The sequence below is a fragment of the Myiozetetes cayanensis genome, unplaced genomic scaffold (genome assembly GCF_022539395.1).
Source record: "Myiozetetes cayanensis isolate MyiCay16 unplaced genomic scaffold, myiCay2020 scf4, whole genome shotgun sequence".
NCBI classification, from domain to species: Eukaryota; Metazoa; Chordata; class Aves; order Passeriformes; family Tyrannidae; genus Myiozetetes; species Myiozetetes cayanensis.
In genome coordinates, this window is record NW_026087631.1 from 50,453,993 (window position 1) to 50,467,513 (window position 13,521).

Here is a 13,521-nt window from a genome sequence, read left to right on the forward strand (position 1 = left end):
GCCTTCTTAAAATACAGTGGTGGATTCCTCTGTTGTACCATACTGATGGAGTCCCAAATTAGTTTAACAATTAGTGTCTGCAAAACACCTAGCTTAACTCAGAGCTGGAATCTGAGACCTCAGAATACTTAATCAGGTTCAACAGATATCTCTTGACACCCACCAAAGGCCTTTGTCTCTTCTCCTGTTGCCTTCTTTTTAAAAGTCTTCAACTCTGAGATACTGTTTTAAGTGACCTAATTTTTGCGATTTGTTTTCATTTTGATGAATTCATGCTGCTGCCTTGCATTGGTCTGTAGGTCTCTAAGAATGTATTCTTCATTGCTTTCCCATGGAAACTTAAGCAGCTCTATCCTTTGTCCCCTTCACTTTTTCTCAGTATTAAAATAATCTGCAGGTTATTAAACTAATTTTCCTGAGTCACTCTAGACTTCCTTCTCCTGTAGAGATGAAAAATATCAAGATATCTCTCTGGATTTATTGGAATTAAGCCATCAATTCAAATTCAGTATGGTATAAGACAGATCCCAGTCTTTCCTTCCAAACCTTCTTCCCATTTTCTTACTCTCTGCAAAGAGAAACATCTCTATGCTTTTTGCTACTCAGCGCTGATCTCTCCCTAGGTCATCACATGCAGATAGTCTAGATACTGTGGTGCATTGATTCTGTACATTATGAGTTTGAGACAGTTATTTTCTGTTTATCCATGGGTAAAACTGTCACATAAACTTTACTTTGGGACTGAACTCTAAAATTCTTTTTTTTTCCCAAAATCTATCAATACAGTATTGTACTGCTCTTATCCACTCAGGATGCCCTTGCACCTTTTTTTTATTATCTACAGCATAAGGTGCTAATTTTGAATGACCTTTTCAGCTTAACCACAGCCTCTTCTCATTTCTCATTTGCCTCTGAAGTGTCCATTACGAACAGATGGGTTTCCCCATTCTTCAAATTTTTTTTTTTGTCCTCCCTGTCACTGGCTATACAGTAGAAGGATCAGATTGTTTTCTGTAATACCATATACTCATTTACTCCAGAAAAACAAACTACTGAAAAATTAAATGTCATAACTAAGTGCTTACAGGAACTGAGATTTCTGAAGCTGCAAACAAAAACAAGCATTAGATAGACACATTTTCTTGAAGATTTATTTCAGCGGATGTTTTACATCTTTATTTGTGGTAGAAGAACAAAAAATCCCTCAATAAATTAACACCCATGTCCTCACTCAGTTCCCTCAGACTTTTCCGGAGTTGAGTCCTCCCTTTTATATATTTCCCACCATCTTCTATCTCTTTAACTCCTCTTTTTCCACTTTCTTTGGAATTCTAGGGACAAGTTCCAAGTGTAGTATTTTTTAACATTATTTTACTACAAAAAAAATTCTTCACTGTGTGTTTCTGTAGTCAGACAATTCATTTCAATAGAATATTGAGATTTATTCCATTCTTCTCCAATGAGAAGATTTTGGAACAGCAGCAACTTTAAAAAAAAAAAAGGAACAACAGAAAGAAACAGAAAAGTAACTACCATGAGGGAACAAATCTAATATGAACATATCTGAAGCCTAAAAAGTTGAGACTTATTTGCTGTTTAGTCTCTTCTAATTGCGGTATGTATACACGATATTCCCTGTGTTCAATTTTAGCTTTCTGTAGGTACCATAAAGACATTTTTGTATCTTCTCCAACATTTTTAATAGTTTCCAGTGACTATTCACAGACTAAGTGAGAACTTCATTTTGAGCCAAATAGTGTCTGTTCTTCTTTCCAGCCTGTATGTTATTTGCTAGTTATTTGGATGTCATAATCTCTTTGGTTGTACTGTCTGCTATCCTGTTTTGTCTGCCCTGTCTATATTCTATTCTTACAACCTTCAGAGAATGTTTTCTGGGCCACATCCAAGGCTGTATTTGTTCAGGTGAACTTCAGGAAATTTCAGGGGGAAAATAATCCTTCATTCTAACAGTCCGTGGAGAATTTAAATCAATCAATCAAAATGAGGTCAGGTAGTACTATCTGGGATTTTAAGTAAAGCAATATTTAGGGAGGAAAATTGTCTAAACAGATGAATGCCTACAAAGTTAATACTTGAGAAGATCTGTGAGCAAGAGGAAAAAACATTATATCATTTTTTCCATCTCATATATTACTTAATCCAAAGTGTGCTTGTTTGACATTTCTGTTTCCTGTTTGGATAATGCATATGTGCTAAATTCTGGTGATGAGTTATTTGTTTGTGCAGTTGGGCTTCAGATAAGCAAAATAAAAATGTTTAAAGCTGCACATCAAAGCCAATATAGTAATTAGTAAGCATTAAAACCTTACTACTTTGATAGAAGGAAATACCAAGTTCCTCACACCAATTCTAAATAAATAAGTTTAAATTAAGAAGATTATATGCTATGCTTAGATCTGTCTGGGTCCCAATCCTTGGCCTTCAGGGCTGACTCAGGGGATTTCAGAGTTCTGCTTCCTACCTCCTACTGAAGGTAGGAAAAACCAACCTGCCTGTGGCTGTTTTTCTAAGATGCAGCCTCATTCAGTTCCACAACCTGATGCACTGAGCTTGCCTCACAAGTTTCTGCATCCAGGGTAGTATGGTAAAAAGTATCTAACAATATATGCTGAGGACCAGACAGCATCCAATGGGGTCAGACTGTTCTGTGGGTTATCATTTGCTTATTATCAGGTGTTATCATTTTCATTAGTAATTACTCTATCCAATGGCTAAACATGCATATTACCACTAACTGCTAGCAGTACTGTGTAATTGTTCCTACTGTGTATTTTTAAATAGCAAACAATTTTTAAACAGTTAATGGAGGAGGAAAAAGAGACTACTGCTGCCACTCACTCCAGTACTGCAGCAGCCATCACAACATCACTCTTTATCCAGTATTTTAATTGCTGTGCGACTTATATGTGATTTGGACACACATGGATGTCTAGGTTTAGAAGCAGACTTCATAAATGAAGATAGCAGGGATGCTTTAATAATTATTTTTTTTTCATTCTGGGTAAGCTTTGTTGAATCAATTAGCATTTCACTTATCATTTTAAAAATTAATAGATGAGCAGTGAGAAAACTGATATTTGCTACATGATATTTGCAATGCAGATTTTACACTCTCTGGTTTCACGTTGTTGATGGACTATCATAGTTCTAACACATGGAGCACTTATCTGTTTCAGAAAGCGCTGATCCAAAAGTAACAGACCTATGTATTATAGGTACTAGCTCTAAGTCATTTCAAAAACAGAATGCAAAAGGCCCATAGCTTTTTGAAAACTAATATGACTATTATATTAGTTCATAAAATATTTGTATGAAGTCTCTTGGGTTAAAGTATTCTTAAGGAGGTGTTTATTTTTAGACAGACCTACTGAGTTTTCTCCTATTGTTTACTAAAGTAGCTGCTCTCAGAGGTCAGAAAGAGCTCAGCTTTACAAAGACACTCTTCCTTAGTAGAAAATGAATCCTCAGAGTCTTTAAAGGGAACAAACAAAAATATGTCTAATAAAACGTTTTTTAGAACATTTCATTTGATGACTTGTCCAGAAAGAGGAAAAGTAACGTAAAGATACAAGTTTGGACAATAATCAGACACAAAAGCATATGCTCTCTTCTCAGTAAGTGTAAATAGCTGTGTAGTAAGTGTAAATAGCTGTGTATGTTTCTAATGTTTCTGCCATAGGAGCATAATTCTTTTGAATTCCTCAACCTATGTAGTTGGGAAAACATTAACTGACTTTTGGTTTTCAGAGCAGTGGACTCCCAGTAAAAAAAGCAGATCCACCAGCTGGGTCCAGTCAGATGGAATGTGCTTTTGCACAGTTGAAAACTTTGGAGTCCCAACAGTCAGCAGGACCAGTGTGTACTGATCCCTCACAGTGAAAAGGTAATTCAGACCAAAGCCATAGCTTCAAATAAAAGCAGTGTTTGTGAAAGATATCATTCTGATAGCTGTGAAAAGAGAACTCCATACTTTTTCACAGGAGGAGAACAGCTTTAGCTGCAGCAAATTAAGTTTTGCACTGGTGTAGCACTTCATTTATGTCTCTGAAATACCCAGAGTGATTTATTTTATTGACTCACTTAGCAGCTGGTTTTATCTATTGCAACAGCCAGTTCCAATCTAGCAAATGAAGCTGATGCTGAGATGAGCTGTATGAAGTTAGACACCTGTCATCCACTTGCAACGATCAGCATATTGCACAGGGGTGCAACAGCAGGGGATAAGAGAGGCATGCAGAGACATATCCAAGCCTAAACCTTAATTTTCTCTGCAGATGCTTTAAATGAGTGTTACTGTTTGTAGATACATATGTGCTTAGTACTAGACATCTTAAGATATTTGTAAAATTACGAAGTTCTGAAAAAGCCTGGGTCATCAGTTTGAAACTGAACGAGTGTTCTGTGATTTGAAAGGAAGACTGGGGGGAAATTATTTGTTCCGAGGGGAAAAGGTTTGAAAAGAAAACCATTGCAGGCAATTTTTTAGACATTTTCTTACAATGCAAATTATATTTCCAAAAGTCTAGACAAAGAGGAATGTTTGGAGACGGGGAAAGTGGTGTTTACCATTCTTGCTTTCCATTCTGTGCATCCAGCATGGCTAGGTCCAGTGGAGCAGACTGAACGTCATGCGAAGTGCAGTGGGCAGTACCGCAGCAGTGGCCAGTCGTGCAGCCCAGCGCCCGTTTTCGGCCCAGTGCGTCGGAGTGGGTAGAACGAGAACCCTTGGTTATTCAAATGCCAGGGTGGCAGGGCAGAGGTTATTCCTGCTGTTCCCAGAGCCTGTCCCCGCAGCTGTGACGCTGACCAGGGCACACCAGACCGCCCGTGGCCGCGGTGCCTCCTCCCCTCTTGCCCGGCACCGGTCCGGACGCTTCCCCGCTGCCGGCGGTGTGAGAGCGGGGGACGTCAGTGTGAGGGGGCCGGTCTTGGGCAGGGGAGGGCGGCCGCGTCCCGTCCCTCCCCGCCCCTCGCCGCGGCTCCTTCCCTCCCTCCGGCTGGGGGCGGCTGGGCCGGCGCTCAGGGATCCAATTCCTCCTCTCTCGGTGCATGGTCGCGGCAGGAGCCGAGGAGGGCGAGCCCGGTGGGGCGCGGGCCGGAGGCGACGACAGAGGAGCCGCCTCTGCCCGGCAGAGGTGAGGAGGGCGGCCCCGCCGAAGTTGTGCGGGGTCGGGAGAGAGGGAGGACGGGAGGACGAGGACCGCTGGGTGCGCTTCCATTCATTGCCCGAGCGGCGGCCGGACTGCTGTAGCCGCAGGACGGGCCGGGGAGCAGCAGCAGCGGGACGGGTACGGCGCGGAGGGGGCGACAGAGACGGGGTTGTGGCGCCGGCGAGAGCCGCCCGGCGTCCGCCGGGGCAGCGGCTGGCGGGAGGGCACCCGGGCGCCTTCCCCGCGGGGAGCGCGGCGGGGACACGGGGCGCGACCCGGCGAGGCGCCCGGAGCCGCCGGGCTGCCCTCTTCCTTCTCCCCCTCCCTCCCTCCCCGCTCCCTTCCAGCGGCGCGGCAGGGCCGCCGAGCAGCCGAATCGGCGGGATGCGGCTGACCCCGCCGGGCAGCGGGCGGGGGTCAGCGTGGCCGTGGCCGTGCTCCGCGCACACGGCCGCGGGGCGGCCGCGCTCCCCCTGCGCCGTCAGGAGGTGGACGGAGACGGGCGGGGGGCGGGGAACGGCGGGGGCGCCTCCGGCCGGCTTCCTGCGGGACGGGCAGCGCGGCGAGCGGGAGCTGCGCTGCCCCCGGCCGGCACACCTGCAGCCTCCACCGTGGGGACACGGGCGGGGGCTTCTAGTCTCTCCGCGGGTTGCCATGGGGAGCGAGTGTTCCAAGATCACCTTGGCACCTTCACACCTCCGACGTGCTCTTCCTTCCCGTCGCCTTGCTGGGCCCACTTTTTGAGGAAGGGATGTGTGTGTCTGCGAGGGTATTTTCTTAGGGCCCTTCAGGGAAGGGCAAGAATTAGGTGGCACAAGTTACCAGTGCAAGTTTATTGGCAGTTTAGGCGTCAGTTCAAAGGAACTCATTGCTGAGATTGGATCCTGTAATTCAGAAGTTATGGGTGCGTTGGAGCAACATCAAGTAAAACAGCAGAGCTGGCAGTGCTGTGTCCAGACAAGTGCACGTGCTGCCAGTACCTGGTGGCAGAGCAGCTGGGTTGCACCATCGTAATAAGTTTACACCAAGGCAGAAGTAAGCAAACGAGACACTGTGTGTGTGCATCCTAATCAGAAATATGTTATTAAGAATAACTGATCACAATTACAAAGCTCTAGCTGATCTCATCCAGAAGGAAATATGATGTATGTTAATTACAAGGTTTGGCTTTCTTAGAGAAACATTCCTCATCACCATTACAAATACCTTAATGAAGATGTCTGCTTGGTCACAGTCCTGCAGTGGGTGCTGGCTGTGCAAGCTCACACCTGCAAGGAGCCCTATTGTATTCATAGGTTTGCTTTGGTCATAGAAACCTCAGTGCTGTAACTCATAGAGGCCTAAATTTATGCTATGCCCATAGCCCATATGCCCATAGTGTCATGGACACTAAAATAAATGTTCAATTTTATTTTTCTGAGTGAAACACCCTACAGAAGTATAATCCAAATTAATCTCAGGCACCTTCTGGAGTATTTTCTCCATATTCATGCATTGTTGGATGCAGGATGTAGACAGACTGTAAGGGCAGTTAGTGAGAGGGTTTTATCTCAGACACAGTTTCATGGGACCATTCCTTGATTATTTCATTGAATATGATAGTTGCAGACACTCCAGTTTTAATCACATCACTGCTTTCTTCACAGGATTTCTTTGTGTGGGTCATAGAGTAGTTTTAATCAGTGTGTAGGAAATTACCCACTGTATCTTTTTTTTAGTTAGCCATCTGTTTTTATTAAGCATTCTGGGAAATACTTGCATGATGATGTACCCACATGTCAGGCAAGTAGTGGTAGTGTGTCATTTGCTTTTACAAATATAAATCACTGGGAGTGGATGCAGCAGCATTTCAGTATAAGAATGTTATACTGCTTTTGTTACCTCTGTAATCAAAGCATATTCTTCCACATCTTCTAAGTCACTCTAGATTGTGCTGGGCTGGTAAGTTTGGATCAGGAGTACTTCTGGCACAGACTGAAAGGAAGTCCATGATTTCCATGATCTTTTTTCATGTTCTATCTTACAGCAATGAAAATTGCTTGTGGTGTTTTGTAATACAGTAGGACAATGACATACTTAGTGCTACATGTTATTGCATCAGCAGGATCTGGTTGAGCTGCAGGTGATGCTGTAGTTGGTACCAGAGAAGAAACCCACTGTTTTATCTGGCATTCCATGTAGACATTGCTGTTTAAATAATAATTACATGAAAAAGAGGATTAATTATTTTCCTGAGTGTTGAGAAGAACGGAATTATTATTCATCAAAGTTTGTATTTCCAGAAGCTTCTGCTTTGTTAGATGTTCAGTACTTGTTGGAGGGCTCCCCAGTAAAAGAGAAGAGGTGGTTGCGGGAAGGGGTGTGTTGAACAAAGGATGGCAGCTCCTATCTGATGAGAGATTTCTGGTTATCCACTGCAGGCAAAAAACAGTTTCTAGGAATTTCACCCTCAACATCTTAAAACCAACTTGTTATGAGAGCAAAAGGAAAGAGTCTCTTCACGTAGGACTAGCCCCTGGTGAAGCTTGACGTGGGAGGATGAGGTGCTGCTCCACTGTCCCTCACTGTCCTTGCTTCCTATCCACAGTGTGTTCATGCACAGGCGCAAGCACACACAGCTCATCTTGTGGGTGACTCTTTGCACCATCCAGCCTATGGGTGGGAGAGCAGTGATCAACTTCTGAACTGCTGGTGGCAATGAGAGAAGCCCTTTTATGTCCCCATTCCTTCCTTCCCCTTGAACAAGGGCTTTCTGTGCCTTCCTGTTTGCTGCTTTCCTCTGTGTTTTCTGTGCCTCCCTTCCCCCACAACAGTTTCCATTTCTCTGCTTTCTGCCTAGGGATAAATCATTTGGGGTGTCAGCATTTTTAACTCATTTGGCAACAAGTGTAGAGGTGGAGAGTGACTGGAAGATGTTACTGCTCCTTGGAGCCCTTTTTTGATGCAGCAACAATTGCTAATGCAGTTGTAGTTAACAAGTCTGTTAAAATAACGCTGAAGACGTTTGCTTATATTATTCCTTCTGGGTTTTCAGCTTTCAGAAAAATGACAGATTTCTCCTGTATTGTGGAGAAATGCCCTGGAAATGTGGAACTAACAGGATGTATTTTTCCAAAATCATTGTCCTACACGCAGATGAACTGGAATTAAGCTGAATGTAGGGCATCCATAAAGCCCAGATCCTTTAAAATTGCTGGGAAGGTCTGGTCAGATACTCTGAAAGCTGTCTAAACAAGTTCTGTTATTTTACTTTTAAACAGTCATCTAAGTAAAGTGATATTTTTATGTTATACTGCTGAAAGTAGTTGATACATTTTGAAAAATAATGCTGATTTGCGAACTTAATTTCTTTTTTAATTACCTTTGTTTCTCCTTATGTTTAGACTTTAGGAAGTCACAGGTAAGTATTTCAACATCAGTTAATCAGAGAATAATCAATTTTCCTAGACATATTTTCCTAAGCAATATTTTTGTGGAATGTAATTCCAAAGAAAACAAAGTCCATAATAAAAAAGTAATTGAATTATAAATTTGCTGCAATGGCAAGCAGATGACTGCAAATCTACCCAATTTGTGTGAGTGGATCAGGAATATATATGAAATTCTGAACTATGGCAATGCATGTAGCAATTGGGTAATTATATTTTCCATGACTGCATCACAGCAGAAGATAGAGACTATTGTGCTGTTACACAATTAATAGGATACAGTTTCTGATTCCCTGTATGTAATAAAAAAAAAAAAAATCATGGTCTGTAGCTAAATATTAATTTCTCCAGTCTTCCTTTCTTTTGGTTCTTATAATCATACTGTCTTCTTCAGCTTGGAGTTGCATAGTGAAGTTAGATGTGGACTCTTCAAAGGAAAATCAAGAATATTAAGACCTTGCTGCATGAGGAGAATGCTGCAGCAATTTGTTTCTTAAAACATTTCTTATGTGCATTGCTTTAGATCTTGATGTTTGGGGTTTTCTTTGAGGGTTTCTCTGAGGCCCATGGTGAAAACATGACTACTAAATGACAAGCCATGAGAATGAAATATTATCAAAAGAGAAAAAAATGTCTTGGAGAAAGTGTCATTTTGTGTTTCAACCAGTGAGAGTACTATAAATGAACCCAGACACACAAAGAAGAGTTACATTAAGCTGCTTTTCCAATATTTTCATTTTCACCTTTAACAGCTTCTAGTGCTCCGAAACGATTAATGAAGCAATGTTGCTGAAGCAGCTGTACAGTCTCCCTTGTCATTGGTGTCATTGCTCTATTTCAAAATTCTTTGTCTTAATACTTTCTCATTATCTTGAAGACTATGAAGGTATTGTTAGATTCGTGTGTTCTACATGATATCTAACATCTTACTGGTGAAAATGTCTTGGATTTGAATTTATACACATACACAGAATTAACTTTAGAGTTCACTAATTGATCTTCATGTTTGCTGACACCTGACACTGCATATGTTCTATACCTTCTCTCATGCATAATTTCTGACAGTTCACCAATTGGTATTAATGCTGTCACTCTATTTCAGATGAATAGTAGTAAATTTTGTAGATAAAATTATATAATAGTCTTTAATATTATGACTGATACTTTCACTAAAGTTTTACTGTAGGTTGTTGGCCTTTTCGTTGTGCAGAATTCTTTTCGATCCCAAGTAGGTTATTCTGTAATGCTACTTTAGGAAAAAATCTTGTAAATTTGCTGCTAATACAAATGATCGACATGATAATTGTAGCAATTATAACCAGGGCCTGATCTGAACTTTATTAAAAAGCTTTATTAAAAGCTGTACAGTTCTTAAATCAGTTTATTTTGAGCAGTGTGTCTTCTCAGGGTGGCTGAGACTTTGGGTAACTGCGACAGAACTTTTTTGGTTCAGCTTCCAAGCATAATCCGTTAAATCTGTTTGGAAGGAATCACCTGTGAAGTGGGAGGATAAATTCAGTCTCTCTATCTATTTGATCTTCTACTGAGATTGCAAAAAGAGTGCCAGTTGGTGCCATCTGTGTTTATGGATTTTGCAATAGCATTCACTGGGAGATTATCTGAAAGCCAAATCAGTTTACATAGGTCAGTGAATTGCAGCTTGCAAGGCTTGTGTCTGGGATCATTGTAAACAGGTTTTTCAGCCTTATCATCAAACTTTCATTTGTCAAAACCTGATCTCATCACTAAAGCATGTGGTGGTGATAGTGCACCAGTTTTATATTTTGGTAAACACATTTGAGAGAAACCTTATTTTAATGGTTAAGTACTCTTGTTTTTTTTCTTAGCAGTATTAGTGCATATTGCTTAGATACATCCTGTGCAAACAGTAATTTTGGGGAGGGAAGGCTGTACTGAAAATACTTTCATACATAGATGTGGTGTTTGTTTCTGAAATCTTTAGAAGTCATGTATAAGCAGTGCTGTAAATATAGTTACTGTTCCTGCAATTAAAGTACCTGTAAAAGAGAAGGTGCTGCAGATAAGAGAACAGTTTGTCATATATTAGAAGTTTACTGATGTTCTACTTTCAACTGGGTTAGAGATAATTTCCTTCCTGGTAGCTGGTGTAGTGCTATGTTTTGGGTTAAGTATGAGACCAGTGTTGATAATGCACTGATGTTTTAGTTGTTGCTATGCAGTACTTACAGCAAGTCAAGGACTTCTCAGCTTCTCAAACTCTGCCAGCAAAGTAGACTAGGGGTGCACAAGAAACTGGGAGGGGACATAGCTGGGACAGTCAGGCCCCCGGCTGACCACAGGGATATTCCATACCATATGGCAGTGTGCTCAGCACGTGAAGCTGGGGGAAGAAGAAGAAGAAGGAGAGGGAATGATTGCAGTGATGGCATTTGTCTTCCCAAGTCACAGTTACCTGTGATGGAGCCCTGCTTTCCTGGAAATGGATGAACTCTGGCCTGCCCATGGACAGCAGTGAATGAATTCCTCGTTTTCCTTTGCTTGCTTTAGTGGCTTTTGCTTTACCTATTAAAGTGTCTGAATATCAACCCATGAGTTCTCTCACTTTTACTCTTCTGATTCTCTTACCCATCTCACTGGGAGGGAGTGAGTAAGAGACAGTCATGACACTAAAGCAAGATTTGTAGAGAATTTCTCAAGCGAGTTCTTTGTGTGTAAGGAATGTTAGCATCTCTTTGCACAATTGTTTAGTACTGATGAATAATATGTATTGAATTGTGCTTAAAATGTAAGTATTGGAGGGCATCTCGTGCAAATCCTATAGTTCTCACAGCCTTCTAAAAAGCTTATTTCACAAAATAGGGTGGTAAGTATACATGGTCGTAGTGATAATTTTAGCAATTGTAACTTGATTTCAGAACAGACACCTGATAAAATCTGAATGTCATTTTGCACAGGCAAGTCTAAGTAATTTAAAGTTTACAAGAAAATTTCAAATGTAAATTCTAGTCTAAATAGGGTAACATAATCTTTTATTTTACGTGTTGGGAATAATAACATTTTATATTCAGTTGTATTTGTGGTATTACTTCTGTTCTTTTAGAAAATGGTTTTAACTTGTAAGTTCAACATTAAGTGATGGGACAAATTTGACATAATAATAAAAGTTTCATGCATTCTTATGTCTCTTCTCTCTCTCTCTCTCCCTCTGCACTGATTTTTCTCAGGCTAGTGTTGCTCTCATATGGTTTATCTTTGAGGAGTTAACAAAAGATCTCATTTTTCTCTGGTTTAGGTTTTCTTTAAGCTACTAATAGACACAGTACATGACAGCTGGCATGCAAGATATTCCACAGAGTGCCCAGCTGATTGCTCTGCTGAGATGATAGATAATTTAGCAGAGGTATCCAGTCTGCAGAAATGTGCATGAGGTTTGTATTGCGTATACATGTTTATTCAATCATTAGTCATGATCATGACTGCATAAAATCAGTGTAATTACCTTCAACCAATCTTTACATCTAAGTGACCCAGACTGCATTCCATGACAACCCTGACAGCTTGAATTAGAGCTTACCTTTTATCGTTGGCCAGATCTGGAGTACAGAAATATCCAGCCTTTCTTGAGCTTGGTTAGTGCAAGAATGGTACATGTTAATGTGAAAGAGTGAAAGTCCAGTCTAAAACAGAGCCTTAGAAATACTCTAATTTATTAATGCTTGACCAGTATGTAGCAGCAGAGTTTACCTCAATTTTCAGTTGCCCATTGCGTGCATTGCACAGTAGGTAAATAATCTGTTGCTGTAAGAGTGCATTGGGAGTGTCTCACATGTATGTATGCACTGTATTCTGCGTGATATGCCTCTGCTTCCAAACCATGTCCAGGCAAGGTCAGAGAATAGAAATCCACATTTTCAGCACAATGTCTCCAGCTCTTGACTGCTGGTCTCCCATCCTTTCCACAGGCTTCTTGGAGTTGGGCAGGGAAAGGATCTAAATTAAAAGTTTGTCTGAGCAGGTTGTAACCTAATTTTTTTCAAGGCAACCCTGTACTTCTCTTTAGCCCCCACTTTTATTTTGTTGTTAAATCAGTAAAAAGAAGCCATTCTGTCTTAGGTCCCCAAAAGATCATAAAAATGTAGGATTGAAGAGACCTTATGCAGTCATCTAGTCCCTTCTTCTACATCAGGTTAGGATCATCCAGGTCTATCATCTGTGACTTATTCTAAGGAACTCAATGGTCTCCCTTACATCATCATGCTATGAGGAAATTTTCTTTTCATATTATCCAATTCACACCTTTCCTATTGCAATTTAACATCACAACTACTCATCCTACATCTATCTTGGACATAGCAAGTAGTTGCTTTTCTTCTCACACTGTGTTTTATTAACTGTCATAGCCTCCAGTTTCTCACCTCACAGGTGCTGGTTTTTGTGCACCAATTATTTTTGTTGCTTTTCTCTGAGTTAGCTTTCATTACTTCACATCTATTTTTTATTTGTCCAGGTTAAGACTGTGTTCCCTTTAAAGCTTTAATGATGTTGAATAAAATAGAATAGAATCCTCTGTATACTTACTGACACGATGAAGGTGGTTTTTTTGTCACTGACTCTTTTTCATGGTCAGGCAGTGATCCATCAGATCGTCATCCAAGGACTCTTTTCTAAGACATTACTCTCACTGATCACTTTATAACTGTCTATTTCTGCCTAACTGTAGAATCTTGTACATGTTTTTACTAAAGATGACGTTGCTTTTTCAGGTTATTCCTTCAGTTTGTTGTTTTGAGCTCTCATATTTTTCTCCAGTAAACAACCTACCTTTTCTAGACTAACATTGCCTGGTTATATAATAGCTTACTTTATCACATCATACAGACCCTGAAAATACTGAAACAAACATTCTTCAGAGATCTTACCTGAAAAAAGAGACAATTTTT

The 13,521-nt window shown here is 40.9% G+C and overlaps 1 protein-coding gene across 1 annotated transcript in view; it reads left to right on the plus strand.

The window, feature by feature from the left end:
• The first annotated feature begins 4,990 nt into the window (after nucleotides 1-4,990).
• Nucleotides 4,991-13,521, plus strand: part of LHFPL2 (LHFPL tetraspan subfamily member 2) — a 114,645-nt gene continuing 106,114 nt past the window's right edge. Inside the window, exon 1 of the mRNA XM_050328769.1 lies at nucleotides 4,991-5,156. The gene's annotated coding sequence lies outside the window, so the exon portion shown is untranslated. The remainder of the gene's footprint in view (nucleotides 5,157-13,521) is intronic.